Raw genomic sequence first — 17,500 nt, 5'->3', positions numbered from 1 at the left:
AAAATGGGCTGAGTAACAGCAAGAGAGTTAGGAGGCAAACAGGCTGGCTTACACATAGATATAGAGGTGCAGTGCAGAAAAATGGCCAGTTCTAACTGATGAGGTTAAAAGCAAGTTGCTAGTGGTAATATGACAGCCAGATAGACACAGACAAACAGACTGCAAGATACAGATGTATGGACAAAGCTTAGGAGTATCATTTACTACAGTCAGAAAAAATGCATATCTTACAAGGTAATCGCAGTTCATTCGGCTGCTGTTCCGAGCGAGCCTCGCCGCCTCCCCGTGCCCCTTGTCAGGTTGACACTCGCGCTGACGGATAAATGACTCATCAGATTTCCTGTCGCGAAGTGCGGCTCTATCTCCGCCAGATTAATGCGGCCGTTTACCGGCACGAGGAGCGGAATGTCTCTTCATCGGCGATTTCCGACGGGGAGCTGAGCAAGCGCTTTCGTGATTTTTAGTAGGGAGTCGCCACCATCGGTTGCTTTCCCTTTTCCCCACCCCTCGCCTCCCTCCCTGCCTCCACTCTTCGTCCCATCCCCTTTCTTTCCCCCCTCCCTTTTTGTCCTTCCAAATTCTTCCCTTCTTTTCCTCTTTCCTTTGTTTTCCCGTCTTCACCCATCTCATTCCATCTCCCCCCTACCCGTCTGTTCTACTTCACCCATCCCTCTCTCCTTCCCATCCCTACCTTTAATCCCTCATTGCCCCGTCCTTTCCCCTTTCATCCCTCTTCTTCCCCCCCCCCCTCTCTCTCTCTCTCTCTCTCTCTCTCTCTCTCTCTCTCTCTCTCTCTCTCTCTCTCTCTCTCTCTCTCTCTCTCTCTCTCTCTCTCTCTCTCTCTCTCTCTCTCTCTCCCTCCCTCCTTCTCCCTCCCTCCCTCCCTCTCTCCCTCTCTCCCTCCCTCCCTCTCTCCCTCTCTCTCTCTCTCTCTCTCTCTCTCTCTCTCTCTCTCTCTCTCTCTCTCTCTCTCTCTCTCTCTCTCTCTCCCTCCCTCTCTCTCTCTCTTCCTCCCTCCCTCCCTCCCTCCCTCCCTCCCCAGCCCTCTGTTCCCATTCCGCGTTTCCTTCCTCTCGTCTCGAGGCTGAATGAGCTGACGAAGGATACTGAACTTATTCAACCTCGCCAGACATTCCTGAAAGGACCCCTGCGAGGGGACATCAGCAGCACGTAGTTAGGGGCAATGTGTTATTCCGTCATTGTTGGTTCGAATTCCATGATTCCGGACACTCTCGCTTAAAGTCCATGGAAAGGCAGAATGGCTTCGGCGCAGAGGGATTCCCTGGATAAAAGCTTTCGCACTGGGTCGGACGGGCACGGGAGGGTATGATGTTCAATCCGATGGGCTTTCGTTGCGCTGTTGCAAGCTCTGCTGCAAGCTAGAACCATGACCCCGCTGCCGGGCATACGATTATGGAAACCGACGCTTCCTTTGGCATCTCCCTCTTTTTGACATTCCGTCCTTCTTTGATGTTTATTTATCATCCTCCTCCCCAGCCTCCTCCTCCTCCTCCTCCTCCTCCTTCTCCTTCTTCTCCTTCTCCTTCTTGTTGTTCTCCTTCTCCTTATTGACCTTCTCCTTTTCCTTCTCTCCCTTCTTATACCTACTTCTCCACTTCCTCCTCCTTCTCCTACTTTTCCACTTCCTCTTCCTCTTCCTTCTCCTCCGTCTCCCCTACTACTCTTCCTTCTCCTCCTCCTTCTCCTCCTGATATCCTCCTCCTAGCGGTGCTTGCGTCAGCTTTTCCTATCTTACCTCTGACATGCTGTTGTTTTACCCCCCCCCCCCATCCATACTGTTACTCCTCTCTATTCACACTTGATCCGGAAATCTCTTCCCTTTATTTATTCTTCTATTTGTCCTCTATTCCTATTCTTATTTCTATTCATGTTTCTATTTTTATTTCTGATTATATTTTCTATCTTTCTGTCCTTATCCCTATCCCTATTCCTACCCCAACCCCTATCCCTATCTCTATCCCTAACCTTACCCTTACCTTTACCACCCCCTACCACTACCCCTACCCCTACGTCTACGTATACTCCCTCTACCCCTACCCATATCCCTATCTCTATCCCTATCCCTATCCCTATCCTTATCCCTATCCTTATCCCTGTCCCTTCCCCGAGCTCTACCTCTTATTCTTATTCCTCTCCTGATCCCTATCTTTTATCCGTATGATCAGCTGTTTTGCTCTTCCTCGCCCGCGTGCGCTGCCTTGTAGATGCACTTGAACCTGTTGATAGTGGGACGGTGCTGTTTTTGTCGACGTTTTCACAGTGCAGGAGAGCTCGCTGACTTCGAGGAGGTTCGAGGAGTCGTACGGAATGAATGAATGAGGGAAGGCAAGGAGGACAAGAGAAGGTGTGAGATACGTTCAGATCGAGGAAGGAGAGGGAGAGAGGGAGAGAGAGAGAGAGAGAGAGAGAGAGAGAGAGAGAGAGAGAGAGAGAGAGAGAGAGAGAGAGAGAGAGAGAGAGAGAGAGAGAGAGAGGGAGGAAGGGAGAGAGAATGGAGAGAGAAGGGGAGAAAAGAAGAGGGAGGAGGGAGGATGGGTGGGTTGTAAGCCAGGAGAGAGGGGGAGGGAGGGTGGAGGCTGACAGCGGGTCTTGTCATTGCTTAGAGCCACTACTGGTCGGCAGTCACTCACCACCTGTGCCCTTGCGAGTGTCGAGCGCCCCCCTTTGTTCACACACCTACCTTCTCCTCCTCCTCCTCCTCGTGCAAATCGGCGCGCGAATCCCAGTCGTCCAAGGCGCGGATGGTCTCAGCCACGCCCGCAAGCCGCGCGTTATCCGCTTCCTTGACCTCGGTTAGCCAGCGAGTGCCCGCAGGCTCTTCGCCCTCCTTTGCTGTCTGACGATTAAGAAAGAAAATTAAAGTGGGCGAAATTTGTCTGGAGTGTCTCTCCCCCCTCCCCTCCCCCGCACCCCTCCGCCTCCGCCTCTCACTCACTTTTTTATCTTCTTTTGAAACTAGACAACAGGTTTCTAAAGTTAGCGCTTGGAGGGAGTGTGAATCGTGTTGACCACGTGTGTTTTAAGCTATTGACCATCTTCCGTTTGCCGTTGCGTGCAACTCCTCCCGTTACTTGGAGCGTGCAGTGACGTCCGGCTGTCTCAGGCTCAGTATAAAACAGGTAAGCTTACACCAGGTTTGATACCAGCCGACGTCAGAAAAAAGGAGGTGGGGGCTGGATAAGCAAGTGACACAGGCCAGTGTTTGTCTTGTTTATGTATGACGCACGTGGAGTATGGACACACATGACTTGTTTATCTCTCAACACGCGTGATTTTTCTGCTCTCGTTTGCATTGTACTTATAAAGTAGATCCCTACTGTTGCTATCTTTTCGTCAGCAAATAATTCTCTCCTCCTCTCCTCTCTTTCCACTCCTCTCCCCCCCCCCCTCTCTCTCTCTCTCTCTCTCTCTCTCTCTCTCTCTCTCTCTCTCTCTCTCTCTCTCTCTCTCTCTCTCTCTCTCTCTCTCTCTCTCTCTATCTATCTATCTATCTATCTCTCTCTCTTGCTCTCTATCTCTCTCACGCCGCCGTCGTCCTTCCCTCTTTCTTTAAAGCTATTCAATATTTAATGAAAGAAATGTATGTTTCGCAACATTGCATCCTTCTAAAACGCTGACGCCGGATTTTTTTGGGAGTTGTAGACACCGCTGTGATGTGATCTGTGTTTTATTACTGAGCGCTTTTCCATTGGATGTGTATTTTAGATGTGACCGTTCATATCTCTGCATCATCACAGCGCCACATATGAGCAAAGCACCGTCATGTAAGCACCGAAAGGTTATTGTGCTCCAGTGAGAGAAAATGCAAGACTTGTAAGACAGGCTGTTAGGCACCTCTGCGTCGAGGAAGAGGTTGCCAGTTATCGGAATGTTGATGACTGGGGTGTCCGTCCTCTTCCCCTGCCTCTCTCTCTCTCCCCTTGCCCCCCCTCCCCTCCCCTGCCCTCTCCCTCTCCTTCTCCTTCTCCTTCTTCTCCCATCCCTACTCTCTCTTTCTCTCCTCCTATCCTTGGTCCTTTCCCCTTTCTCCTCCCCCTAATCTTCCCTCCCTCTACCTCCCCTCTCCTCTTCTCCCCTTCCTTCATATCCCTTCTCGTCTATCCCTTCTCGTCTATCGCCTCTCCTATCCCCTCTCCTATCCCCTCACCTGTTTCCTCTCCTCTTTCCCTTCTCTTTCCGCTCTCCTCTGCACATGCTCTTGATCTCAGTCTTCGCTTACCGTGTTTATCGGACAGAGGAGGAGGAGAGGAAGGAGGGAAGGGAGGGAGGAAGGAAGGAAGGAAGGAAGGAAGGAAGGAAGGAAGGAAGGAAGGAAGGAAGGAAGGAAGGAAGGAAGGAAGGAAGGAAGGAAGGAAGGGAGGAAGGAAGGAAGGAAGGGAGGAAGGAGGGAGGAGGAAGGGGAAGGAAGGAGGGAGGAGGAAGGGGAAGGAAGGAGGAAGGAGGAGGGTGGAGGGAGGAGGGAGGAGGAGGGAGGAGGGAGGAGGAGGGAGGAGGAGGGAGGAGGGAAGAGGGAAGAGGGAAGAGGGAAGAGGGAAGAGGGAAGAGGGAAGAGGGAGGAGGAGGAGGGAGGGAGGAGGGTGGAAGGAAGAGGGAAGAGGAAGAGGGAAGGAGGGAGAGGGGAAGCGGGAAGGGGAAAGGAAGAGGGAAGGGGAAGAGGAAGAGGGAGAGGGAAGAGAAAGGGAAAGGGGAATAGGGAGAGAGGGAAAGAGGGGGAGAAGGAGAAGGAGAAGGAGAAGGAGAAGGAGAAGGAGAAGGAGAAGAAGAAGGAGAAGCATTGAGGAAGAGTAGAAGAGAAGAGAAAGGGGAGGAGCGGAGAGTAGCGGAGTGGACTCTCTCTCTCTCTCTCTCTCTCTCTCTCTCTCTCTCTCTCTCTCTCTCTCTCTCTCTCTCTCTCTCTCTCTCTCTCTCTCTCTCTCTCTCTCTCTCTCACACACACACACAAACTCTCTCTCTCTCTCTCTCTCTCTCTCTCTCTCTCTCTCTCTCTCTCTCTCTCTCTCTCTCTCTCTCTCTCTCTCTCTCTCTCTCTCTCTCTCTCTCTCTCTCTCTCTCTCTCTCTCTCTCTGATCTGATCCTTAGAAAGTCTGGGTGTGTGTCCTGGGAGGGGATGGGGGGACGAAGTTGGGGAGGGAGGGGGTCGGAGGGCACTGGCACCGCTGCTCAGGGATGACGAGCGTGCCTGATGACGAGGAAAGGGAGCTTAGATCGTCTTGCCATTAGTAGAGGAGGGATCCAGACAGGCTAATGCATCGTGTCATTCAGGGGACGCTCGGAATGGTGTTTGCTCACTTTGTGCGGCGTGGGTCACACGTGGCTAGGCTTGCCTTGCTTCTCTCCCTTCTCTCCTCCCTTTCCCTTTCTGTTTCCCTTCCGCTTCTTCTTCCCCCTTTTAATTTTCCCTCTCTATTTCCCTTCCGCTTCTCCCTCCCCTTTCCCTTTCTCTTCCCCCTTTTCATTTTCCCTTTCAATATTCCCCTTCCGCTTCTCCTTTCCCTTTCCTTATCATTTCTTCTCCTTTTCATTTCCCCTTTCTATTTCCCTTCCGCTTCTCCTTCCCCTTCCCCTTCCCCTTCCCCTTCCCCTCTCCATCATGCCCTCCAGTTACCCTTTCCTTCCCTCTCTTTCCTTCCCATTCCCATTTTTTCTCCCGGTCTTCCTTATCACCAGTTCCCTTCCTCTTTCTTTTTTCTCTTTATCTTCCGCTACCTCTTCCTCTCCCTCCTCCCCCTCCTCCCCCTCCTCCCCCTCCACTCTCCTCCCCTTCCCCCGTATCACGCTTTCCATTTTTACCTTCTTCGTCCTCTTTCCCTCTCCCTTTCCTTTCCCCTTCCCCTCCCCCACCCCCCCCTTCCTCTTCCCCTTCCCCTTCCCCTTCCCTTCCCTTCCCTTCCCTTCCCTTCCCTTCATTTCCCTTCCCTTCCCTTCCCTTCCCTTCCCTTCCCCTTCTAATGCATCTTACAAGACAAGTGATTCAAAGATCTAGAACCCTCCATTGATGGCCGAGCATCTGAGAACTGAGAGTTTTGCCATGTCCCTTTGCTTTTCGGAATTTCTGGGGAGATTGGTGAGGTGAGAGTGGAATTATGAGTGTGAGAGTGTGTGTGAGAGAGAGAGTGAGAGTAAGAGTGAGAGTGAGAGTGAGAGTGAGAGTGAGAGTGAGAGTGAGAGTGAGAGTGAGAGTGAGAGTGAGAGTGAGAGTGAGAGTGAGAGTGAGAGTGAGAGTGAGAGTGAGAGTGAGAGTGAGAGGAGGGGGAATAAGGAGAGAGAGAGAGAGAGAGAGAGAGAGAGAGAGAGAGAGAGAGAGAGAGAGAGAGAGAGAGAGAGGACGACGACGACGATTGTGATTTGAGAGGGAGAGCAATGGAAAAAAAAAGAAACAAAGAAACAGACCGCCACACACAAACGAGAGAGTGAATGTTTCAGTACTGCATATTTGTATTAAACACATCACAAAGGCGAGCGTGTGAATTAAAGACATGTAATTGGAGGGAGGGGGGGGGGTCAGCCGTCTGTTAATATATTAAATGTTTCGGTGGAAATGCGGCAATTGAAAATGCTGCGCGTTTCAGATGGATGATGCCTATTTTATGGTTTGTTTTTAGCCGTTGAAGATTTAGCTTAAGCATTTGGTGGTGTGAGAGGGAGGGAAGAAGGGAATTAGTAATTGCTGCTTACATTGCTTTTCACAGTCGAATATCTTGTGTAAGCATAGAATAGAAGGAGAGGGAGATGAAGAGAAGAGGGAAAGGGAAAGGGAGAAAGAAAAAGAGATGAAGGAGGAGAGGGAGAGCAGCGAGAAGGAGAGAAGTGTTAAATGCAGTTGATTCTGGATGTTTTATAATTAGATTTGCACAGTCGAATATTTAGCTTAAGCATTTAACGAAGGGAGCGTGGGAAGGAGAGAGAGGGAATGGGGGAGGAGGGAAAGAGAGGAGAGGGAGAGGGAGAGAGCGCGCGTGTAAGGGTGGTGTATGCAAGGTGACCTTCTGCCGCATGCATTGTTGGTGAGGATAAACGTGGAAGTGGTTCTTTGAAAAGAAATGGCGGAGAAAGATAAGGGTGTTGACCGCATGGCGCCTCCCGATAATCACATCTTTTCCTTCTTTTACCGTATTTGGTTGATATTATGGCAGGGAAATAAGGCGGCGCAGGGCAAACAGAAGTAGGGAATTAAGAGATGAACAAATAAACATAACCTTGGTAGAGATAGTGGTGACGCCGGAGGGGTGGGGGGGGGTTGACCGGTGGATCGCTGTCGCCACTGAGAGCAAGTGGTCGGCGGGGGGGGGGGGGTAGAGGGAGGGAGTGGGGGGAGGGGGCATGGCTGCACTATTCAGGAAATGGTTGATGCTTGAGCCGGACCCCACACTTGACGTCACAGACGGCGCGGCTGGGGCTGACTCCCGCAACGAAGTGTTCCGCGGCGGCTGATAAACTCCGCCAGAGACGCCCATGTCTGGCGCCGCTACTGCATGGCACTCGGAGGGCTCGCCCGCCCGTCCGCCCGCCCGCCTAGCGCTCCCTGCCATGCACCCCACAGGCTGCGCGGAGTCGCTTGCTGGCCCGCCTCGGGGATCCGGCGGCATTTCCCTGGAAACCCGTTCCTTATCGCAGTTCATCTGCCACGGATTCATTTGCATGCCGCTTGCGCCGTCGGGGAATGCTCGCGTTACATTCGCGGCTGATGTCGGATACACAGGCTCGGAGGAACATGCGAATATGTGCTTCACACACGCACACGTACACGCACGCACACGCACGCACACGAACGCACACACACACGCACACGCACACACACGCGCACGCACGCACGCACACGCACGTACGCACACACACGCACACACACACACGCACACACACACACGCGCACACACACACACACAAACGCACACACACAAACACACACACACATACACACAAACACACACACACACGCACACGCACACACAAACACACACACACACAAACACAAACACACATACACACACACACACACACAAACACACATACACACACACACGCACACACGCAACACACACACACGCACATCCACGCACACACACGCACACACAACACAACACACACACACACACACACACACAACACACAACACACACACCACACACACACACACACACACACACATACATGCATACATACATACATACATACATACATTATATATAATATATATATATATAAATATATATATTATATATATATAATAATATATAATCTATATATATAATATATATATATTGTGTGTGTGTTTGTATGTATGTATGTATGTATGTATGTATGTTTGCACACACACACACACACACACACACACACACACACACACACACACACACACACACACACACACACACACACACACACAGAGGGAGAGAAGGAGAGACTGAGAGTGAGAGTGAGAGTGGGAGAGGGAGAGGGAGACAGAGAGAGAGTGTGTGTGTGTGTGTGTGTGTGTGTGTGTGTGTGTGTGTGTGTGTGTGTGTGTGTGTATGTGTGTAGGAGAGTTTTGTATCAAAGCGAGTGAGAGCGAAAGAGAAGTAGGATGTGAGAGAAAGAGAGAGAGGGCGAGCGCAGGAGGAGGAGGGGGAGATAGAGGAAGGGAGCGCGAGAGAGCGTGGGGGAGAGCGAGCGAAGCAGAGAGCGGCGAAGCGCGGCGTGGATGTCCTGCTCGACAAAATAGTGAGCAGCCCTATATAGATCCATCACCTTCAAGTCAGTGCCACAGCCACCGCGGGTCGGCGTCTGCTCTCCTGTTTAACAGGTTATTATTTCGGGGGGTGAGGGACGCCCGTGTGTTGTAGGGGAGGGCGCTGCTCAGGCGACCTGCTTGGCTCCAGGACACGCTGTGGGCTGGGGCGCTCGCTGGAGAACTGGGAAATATGTGCATATATGTTTGAGTGAGAGTTAGTGTGTGTGAGTGTGTGTGTGTGTTTATATGTATATATATATGTATGTATATGTATATGTTTGTATATATGTATATATATACATATATGTATATATATATATATATATATATATATATATATATATATATATATATATATATATATATCATCAGCCTGTATCATTCCACTGCAGGATGTAGGCCTCTCTCAATCTTTTCCAGTCATTCCGGTCTTGTGTCCTCTGATTCCAGTTTACTCCTGCGAATTTCGCTATTTCATCCCGCCATCTAGTCATTGGTCTTGCCCTTGGTCTCATTGTGTCGTGTATTTCTCATTCTGTTGTTTTCTTCGTCCACTTGTTGTCCTGTCTACGATATATATGTCCTGCCCACTGCCACCTTTTCTTCTTAATGCTCTTGAGTATATCTTCTACTTTTGTTTGTTGCCTGATCCATGTGTTTTTTTCCTGTCTCTTAAGCTAACTCCTAGCATGAGCCTTTCCATTCTTCTTTGAGCACTTACTAATTTCATCTCGAGTGCCTTGGTCGTAGTCCATATTTCAGACCCATATGTCATGACGGGAGGACACATTGGTCAAAAATCTTTCTCTTTAGACAAAGTGGCAGACGACCTCGTAATATATTACTATGTTTACCGAAGGCACTCCAACCTAGCCGATTCGTCGATTTATCTCGGCTTCGCAGGATGTACTCGTCTTGATGAATTGCCCTAGGTATACATACTCGTTCACTGCTTCTAGTACTTCGCCCTGTAATTGCATTTGCTTAACTGGGGTTCGACTGTTGAACATCACTTTAGTCTTTTTCATGTTCATATATACATATACATATACACATACACATACATACATTCATACATATATATATATATATATATATATATATATATATATATATATATATATATAATTGTGTGTGTGTGTGTGTGTGTGTGTGTGTTAGTATTCATATGTTTGCTTACATCAGTAGCTAAAGTTAGACCCAGCTACTGGCTGCAGGGAATTTATAATGCTTATTGTCTCAGGGAAATCCTATGCTAATTTCCCGGCCTAGAATGCGGCCGACAAAGGAGCTATCAGTGTGCATTTCCTGCGAATGAGGTCACGCTCCCCAGACCAAACACGGCGGTTATCTTGGCCGTTCACCAGCCTTTCTAGTTTTACCCGCCTTTATGCTCTTGATTTTCTTTTCTTTTTCTGGCTCGATAAATAGAAAAAAAACTAAAGAAAAGGACCAAACGTGAAACGTCTACCGAGAAGGCGGCAACCGTATCAGGTGACGCCGTGGGTGCGCGTGGCGTAGGCGGAGCGAAGTGGCGTTCGCGGATTCAATTCCCAGAGTGTGTCTACGATGCCCTTTCTCGCCGATATTGGCAACGGTTGGCTGGACGGAGGAGGCTGTTGACAGAGAGAGGGTCCGACGGAGGGTCCGACGGAGGGGATTGTTTGCCGTTTAGGGAGGAGGTGCGGACGGGAAGGTGGGGGGGGGGGCACAGGGAGAGGCGCTGAAGAGCGGGTCCGAGCGAAAATTCCCCTCGTCGTCGGGACAGACAGAAAGCCAACTTGAGGACGGACGGCACGGTCCAAAATGGTAGATTCCAATGTCTTAGTTCTTTTTTAATCTTCTTTCTCTTTTTTCTTCTTTATTTATGTTTTTTTCAATGGAGTTTCAAGCTTGGTTTGGCGACGTGGACAGCGTAGAACCAACCTTAACCGCGGGCACGCCTCGTTGACCCGATAATGAGATGTAAGTGAAGATGCCGTTGGTGTGACGACAATACCACGGCTCGTGACGTCATGCGGTACAAGCCGCCTGCGCATGCAAGTAGCGGCGGTATGTGGCCGCTCAGTGGCCGCAATGCCCGACTTATTTTAGGAGGGTCGAGGAGAGGTTGAATTGTGAGACGTTGGGAAGACAGATATTTATGACGTGTACGTTTGAGAGAGAGAGAGAGAAAGAGAAAGAGAAAGAGAAAGAGAATACCTATCCTAGGGCTGCAACGAAGGGTGTCAAAACTCCAAACAGTGGTGACGCATTTAAATGGAGAATGTGAACAAATGCAAATGTTGGAGGGCATTTCATAGTCAGGCCCAACGACGCTTTAAAAAAAACGTCAAACAAAACCAATCGAATATGCCACAAAATTCTGTCGAGGTTAACAGGCTAATTGCCAGACGGTGAATCAGTGCGGGGGTTGAGAGAGAGAGAGAGAGAGAGAGAGAGAGAGAGAGAGAGAGAGAGAGAGAGAGAGAGAGAGAGAGAGAGAGAGAGAAAGGGGGGGCATAGCAAGAGAAACTTTTCTTCTTCTTTGGCTGTGGGTCATCCGAGGGAACACATCGGTCTGTGAAAAAGTCTTGCGTTAATCCATCTACTGCACTCAGGTGGTTAAGGGCCCTTGCTTGGATGAGGAGAGGGAGGAAGAGATTGGTAAAGATGAGGAATGGAAGGGAAAAAGAGAGAGAATTGAGGAAAGGGAAGGGAAAGAGGGGGAATAAAGGAAAGGCGAGAATAAGAGAGGAACGAGAGGAAAGGAGAGGGGAGGTGCAATGAAGGAAAGAGAGGAGGGAGGCGGTAGTAAGAGAAAGAGAGGAGGGAAGGGGTAATGAGGAGAGAGAGTGAGTAGCGAAATGGGTAACTAGAAAAAAGGTGGAATAATGGAAAAAAAATCAGGGGGCGATGGAGATAGGGAAGCAGGGCATAGGAGTGACAAGGAAAGAAAGTTAGTGATGGGGAATAGGAAAATGATAAGCAAGCATACAAGTGTGTGGGGAAGAGAGAGCGGAGAGTGAGCGAGTCAGTGAGGCAGAATAGTCAGAGTAAACAAACAAGAGAGTAGTCAGGTCGGCACCCGAGAACTGGCGGAGCGTAATCGCAAGGGGGGCCAGTCCCCGAGGGCTGGTCGCGATGAGGGTACGTTCAGATACTTTGCCTTAATTTAGGCCCGACTGTCTTTTCACCTGATGTTACCGTCTCCTGTCTCACAAACCCTGTCTTTATTCCCCTCCCTTTCTGTTATCATTCCAATATATCTTCTCTGATTTCGATGATTTCGAGAGCTGGTTTCCTCTACATCTTCGGTATCCCGCCTTGCCATCGAGCGCTCCGCTTATCTCTCTCCTCCTCCTCGTCTATCCCATTCCCTCTTCTCTGCCGTCGCGTGTTTCCATTACTACGTAGCCTAGTTTATGCACACGAGCCCCCAAACCCCGACTCTCCCCGAGGCTTCTTATAAGATTTGTTGCTCGTTTACCCGACTCTCTCCTGTCAACCCGCTCACATAGCGGATATACGCAAACGTGCATATATATACGTACTGTCGTACATGTACACACACACACACACACACACACACACACACACACACACACACACACACACACACACACACACACACACACACACACACACACACACACACACACACACACACATAGACACACACACGCACACGTGTACACACACACACACACACACACGCACGCACACGCACACTCGTGTACACACACGCACACGCACTCACGTGTACACACACGTACACGCACACGCACTCACGTGTATACACACGTACACGCACACGCACTCACGTGTACACACACACACACACACACACACACACACACACACACACACACACACACACACACACACACACACACACACACACACACACATACACATACACACACAAACCTGTTTCTTTATTTTTCATTGTTGTGCCATCCTTTTTAAGCGTATTATTTTGGCTCCGTTTTTTTACGCCGTTCTCTATTTTTTTTCTTTCTTTCTTTCTTTCTTTCATTCCTCTTCCATTTTGTTATTCCGTAGTCCCGGGAACCGCTTCTTTACGTGGGAGATATCGATTTAAAAGTTGGGATTAGAGGAAGGAACCCGAGGAAGTTCGGCCGGGGTTTCGAGAGGTTTTTGTGGAGCGCTTGCGGGAAAAAAAAGCGTCCGGGGTTCGGGGTTCCTCTCGGAGACCGGACGCGTGGAGGGGCTGGGGCTGGGGCTGCGCACGCCCGCCCGCCCGCGATCTCCGAAAGGCGCTTCCGAGCCGGGAGGCGTCGCTCGCGTATTTGGCGGCTGCGGTGGGGATCCGCCGCATGCGTGTTTGATTGTTTGCAGGGACGCTGTTTGTCGCATTTGTTATATTTTGGATCTGCGATTCTGATGATGGATTGGTCTCAGTTTCGAACGGTGCCGATTCTGAATTCGAATGGCTCAGTGTGTCCTGCTCTCTCTCTCTCTCTCTCTCTCTCTCTCTCTCTCTCTCTCTCTCTCTCTCTCTCTCTCTCTCTCTCTCTCTCTCTCTCTCTCTTTCTTTCTTCCCCCCCCCCCCCCTCTCTCTCTCTCTCTCTCTCTCTCTCTCTCTCTCTCTCTCTCTCTCTCTCTCTCTCTCTCTCAGCATACATATATTTTATTAACATATATGTGCGCCACATATTTCAAGTATGTAATCATGTGACCTTAGGAGAGGACTTAGCATGCTGAGGGTGATAATCCATACTATTATATCGTTCTCCTGATATGTAAACATTTAATTGTGTATGCTTGTGATTGACCCGTCTTTTGCTCTGTATATATTTCAACATGTTGACATAGCTGTAAGGTTTTGTAAAATATATGTGAGCCCAAAGAGGGACTAAGATTGGGGTGAGGATAACCTATGTTACCTCATCCTTTTGAGATGTACGTAATCACTTGTCTCAATAAACTCGTCAAAGTCTCTCTCTCTCTCTCTCTCTCTCTCTCTCTCTCTCTCTCTCTCTCTCTCTCTCTCTCTCTCTCTCTCTCTCTCTCTCTCTCTCTCTTCCCCCCCTCTCTCTCTCTTCCCCCCCTCTCTCTCTCTCTTCCCCCCCCTCTCTCTCTCTCTCTTCCCCCCCCTCTCTCTCTCTCTCTTCCCCCCCTCTCTCTCTCTCTCTCTCTCTCTTCCCCCCCCCCCTCTCCCTCTCTCTCTCTCTCTCTCTCTCTCTCTCTCTCCTCCCCCTCTCTCTCTCTCTCTCTCCCTCTCTCTCTCTCTCTCTCTCTCTCTCTCTCTCTCTCTCTCTCTCTCTCCCCCCCCCCCCTCTTCCCCCCCCTCTCTCTCTCTCTCTCTCTTTCCCCCCCCCTCTCTCTCTCTTTCTTTCTCTCTCTCTATCTATCTATCTATCTATCTATCTATCTATCTATCTCTCTCTCTCTCTCTATTTCAATCACTCACACACACACACACACACAAACACACGCACACACACACGTGTATGTGTGTGTGAGAGAGAGACACTCCCGCCCACCTTGCCACACCTGGCCAAAGTCATTTAGCTCGGCGATAAAATCTTATTTTGATTAATTTTTAACGGTCATCATGAGTGCGGAGATTAGTGGGGGGGGGGCTACTTGGCCTGGTTCTAGGGTCAAGTTGCTTTGAACAGGTGAGAGGGAAAGGGGAGGAAGAAATAATTGGCGAGAGATAGTAGAAGCAAATGCAAAACAAAAGCAACAACTACAGCAGCAGAGGCAAGTGACGGTGACGGAACATGGAAAGGCGTAGTGTGTGAAGGTGGACCGGCCGCCGCCCCCGGTGGTGGATTTCTTCGAGAAAGGAGATTAAGAGCGTTTCTTTTTCTCTTGGTATTCTGCTCACATGTGTACAGTGGATAGGAAATATTTCACATAGAAAAAGCGCTGCCCCTTACTCCTTCCATTCTCCACTCTTACTCCTCCTACTCTCCCCTCTTACTCCTTCCATTCTCCACTCTTACTCCTCCTACTCTCCCCTCTTACTCCTTCCATTCTCCACTCTTACTCCTTCCATTCTCCACTCTTACTCCTCCTACTCTCCCCCCTTACTCCTACTCTCTCCCCTTACTCCTACTCTCTCCCCTTACTCCTACTCTCTCCCCTTACTCCTTCCATTCTCCCCTCTTACTCCTTCCATTCTCCCCTCTTACTCCTCCTACTCTCCCCTCTTACTCCTACTCTCCCCTCTTTCTCCTTCCATTCTCCCCCCTTACTCCTTCCATTCTCCCCTCTTACTCCTTCCATTCTCCCCCCTTACTACTACTACTCTCCCCTCTTACTCCTTCCATTCTCCCCTCTTACTCCTACTACTCTTCCCTTTACTCCTCCCATTCCCCTTCCTTCCTGGAGTTAACGCGGAGTAGCTAGTGCGGCCACGTGAGCATCAGGCGAGCATGTTGTTGATTGTGGGGCCATTAGAGCGCTTTATGCGTGTGTTTGCTCCCCGATGATGACTGTGCTATTTGAGAATCTCTTGCGCCTGCTTTATAATTTCCCCCTTCGCTTCCTTCCTCTCTCCCTGTCCTTCCTCCCTTTCGCTCCTCGTAGTGATCGAGGGGGAAGTCTATTTATGTCACATTGTTCCTCTGGAGGGAGGAATGGCTAATATGTAAACACATGCTCCGCGCTGGCCCTCTGCTTCGTTAGGTATATCGTGTTAGTGCTCCATTAGTGCTCCCTCACTCTCGTCTCCTTCCCTCCTCCCTCACTCTCGTCTCCTTCCCTCCTCCCTCACTCTCGTCTCCTTCCCTCCTCCCTCACTCTCGTCTCCTTCCCTCCTCCCTCACTCTCGTCTCCTTCTCTCCTCCCTCACTCTCGTCTCCTTCCCTCCTCCCTCACTCTCGTCTCCTTCTCTCCTCCCTCACTCTCGTCTCCTTCCCTCCTCCCTCACTCTCGTCTCCTTCCCTCCTCCCTCACTCTCGTCTCCTTCCCTCCTCCCTCACTCTCGTCTCCCTCCCTCCTCCCTCACTCTCGTCTCCTTCCCTCCTCCCTCACTCTCGTCTCCTTCCCTCCCTCACTCTCGTCTCCTTCCCTCCTCCCTCACTCTCGTCTCCTTCCCTCCTCCCTCACTCTCGTCTCCTGCCTGCCTGCGTCCCTCTCGATCCCGGCGCTCCCCCACTCTCGTCTCCTTCCCTCCTCCCTCACTCTCGTCTCCTTCCCTCCTCCCTCACTCTCGTCTCCTTCCCTCCTCCCTCACTCTCGTCTCCTCCCTCCTCCCTCACTCTCGTCTCCTTCCCTCCTCCCTCACTCTCGTCTCCTTCCCTCCTCCCTCACTCTCGTCTCCTTCCCTCCTCCCTCACTCTCGTCTCCTTCCCTCCTCCCTCACTCTCGTCTCCTTCCCTCCTCCCTCACTCTCGTCTCCTTCCCTCCTCCCTCACTCTTGTCTCCTTCCCTCCTCCCTCACTCTCGTCTCCTTCCCTCCTCCCTCACTCTCGTCTCCTTCCCTCCTCCCTCTCTCTCTTCCCCTTCCCTCCCCCCTCCCTCTCCTCCCCCTCCCTCACTCTCGTCTCCTTCCCTCCCTCACTCTCGTTTCCTTCCCTCCTCCCTCACTCTCTTCTCCTTTCTTCCTCCCTCTCTCTCGTCTCCTTCCCTCCACCCTCAATCTGCTCAACTTCCCTCCACCCTCACTCTCGTCTCCTTCCCTCCTCCCTCACTCTCGTCTCCTTCTCTCCTCCCTCACTCTCGTCTCCTTCCCTCCTCCCTCACTCTCGTCTCCTTCTCCTCCCTCACTCATCTCCCTCTCCTTCCTCCCTCACTCTCGTCTCCTTCTCTCCTCCCTCACTCTCGTCTCCTTCCCTCCTCCCTCACTCTCGTCTCCTTCTCGTCTCCTTCCCTCCTCCCTCAATCTGCTCAACTTCCCTCCACCCTCACTCTCCTTACCTTCCTTCCTCCCCTTCCTTCCTCCCCTTCACCCTCACTTTCCTCTCCTCGCTTTCCACCTTCCCACAATTTTCCTCTTTCTCCCCCAACTCGGTTTCCACCCCCCTCTGCCAACGCGTCGCCCCCCCTCCCGATCGGCCCACGAACGGGCGCCCTGGTGTTTGTGTATGTTCCGAGCGCGCGCCGCCGTAACCGCGATCCCTTGTCCTCCGCGCACCGCACTCTGAGGCGCTTAATGTTTGCAGTAGCGGCGAAATGCTGTCGCGGAGATGTGTGCGAGGGCTTAGAACGAGGACAGGTCTAGTGGGTTCGTATTTATTTATTTGTTTATTATTTTTTCATCTATTTATTTATTTATTTCAGATATTCGGGCATGTTAGAGACTCATGGGAAGGCGGGAAATGGAATAGAAGGATGGGGGAAAATAGGGTATAATTTACGAGATCTCATTAGTTTTCCTCCCTCCACGGACTTAGCGACGCAACAGCTCCGTGGAAGAAATATTGTTTACTTCCTAATTATTGCACCTTTGGGAGTGCCTTGCTCGGCTCCCCCCACCCCTGCTCTCTTCCTCGACTCACTTCCCCTGCGCTCTGCTTCGTCTCCCCTTCTCTGCTCTCTTCTGCGTCTCCACTTCCTTCCCCCTTCCTATCCCCCCACCTCTCCTTTCTTCTCACCTCCCCTCCCCCTTCCTCTCCCTTCCCCTCCCTCGCCCTCTCCCTCTCCCTCGCCGATCCCCTTCCCTTCCTCTCCCCTCCCCATTCCTATCCCCTCCCCTCCCCCCTCCCCTCCCCCTTCCTCTCCCCCTTCCTCTCCCCCTTCCTCTCCCCTCACCTCACCTTCCCCTTCCTCTCCCCTCCCCTCCCCTCCCCTCCCCTCCCCTCCCCTCCTCCTTCC

The 17,500-nt window shown here is 51.0% G+C and overlaps 2 protein-coding genes across 5 annotated transcripts in view; both read left to right on the top strand.

The window, feature by feature from the left end:
* Nca (neurocalcin homolog) overlaps window positions 1-17,500 on the top strand; it is a 606,106-nt gene that overhangs the window by 357,355 nt on the left and 231,251 nt on the right. The window lies entirely within an intron of this gene.
* LOC122253936 (neuronal calcium sensor 2) overlaps window positions 1-17,500 on the top strand; it is a 305,547-nt gene that overhangs the window by 77,744 nt on the left and 210,303 nt on the right. Inside the window, exon 1 of one of the 2 annotated variants that reach the window (XM_086538706.1) lies at window positions 2,966-3,140. The exons of the other annotated variant lie outside the window; for it this stretch is intronic. The gene's annotated coding sequence lies outside the window, so the exon portion shown is untranslated. Of the gene's footprint in view, window positions 1-2,965; window positions 3,141-17,500 lie in introns of those variants that run through there. 2 annotated transcript variants of the gene reach the window in all.

This window comes from Penaeus japonicus, unplaced genomic scaffold (genome assembly GCF_977035675.1).
Source record: "Penaeus japonicus unplaced genomic scaffold, GWHDUDI00000001_assembly GWHDUDI00000007, whole genome shotgun sequence".
Lineage (NCBI taxonomy): Eukaryota > Metazoa > Arthropoda > Malacostraca > Decapoda > Penaeidae > Penaeus > Penaeus japonicus.
This window is presented reverse-complemented; position numbering and strand designations above follow the sequence as displayed.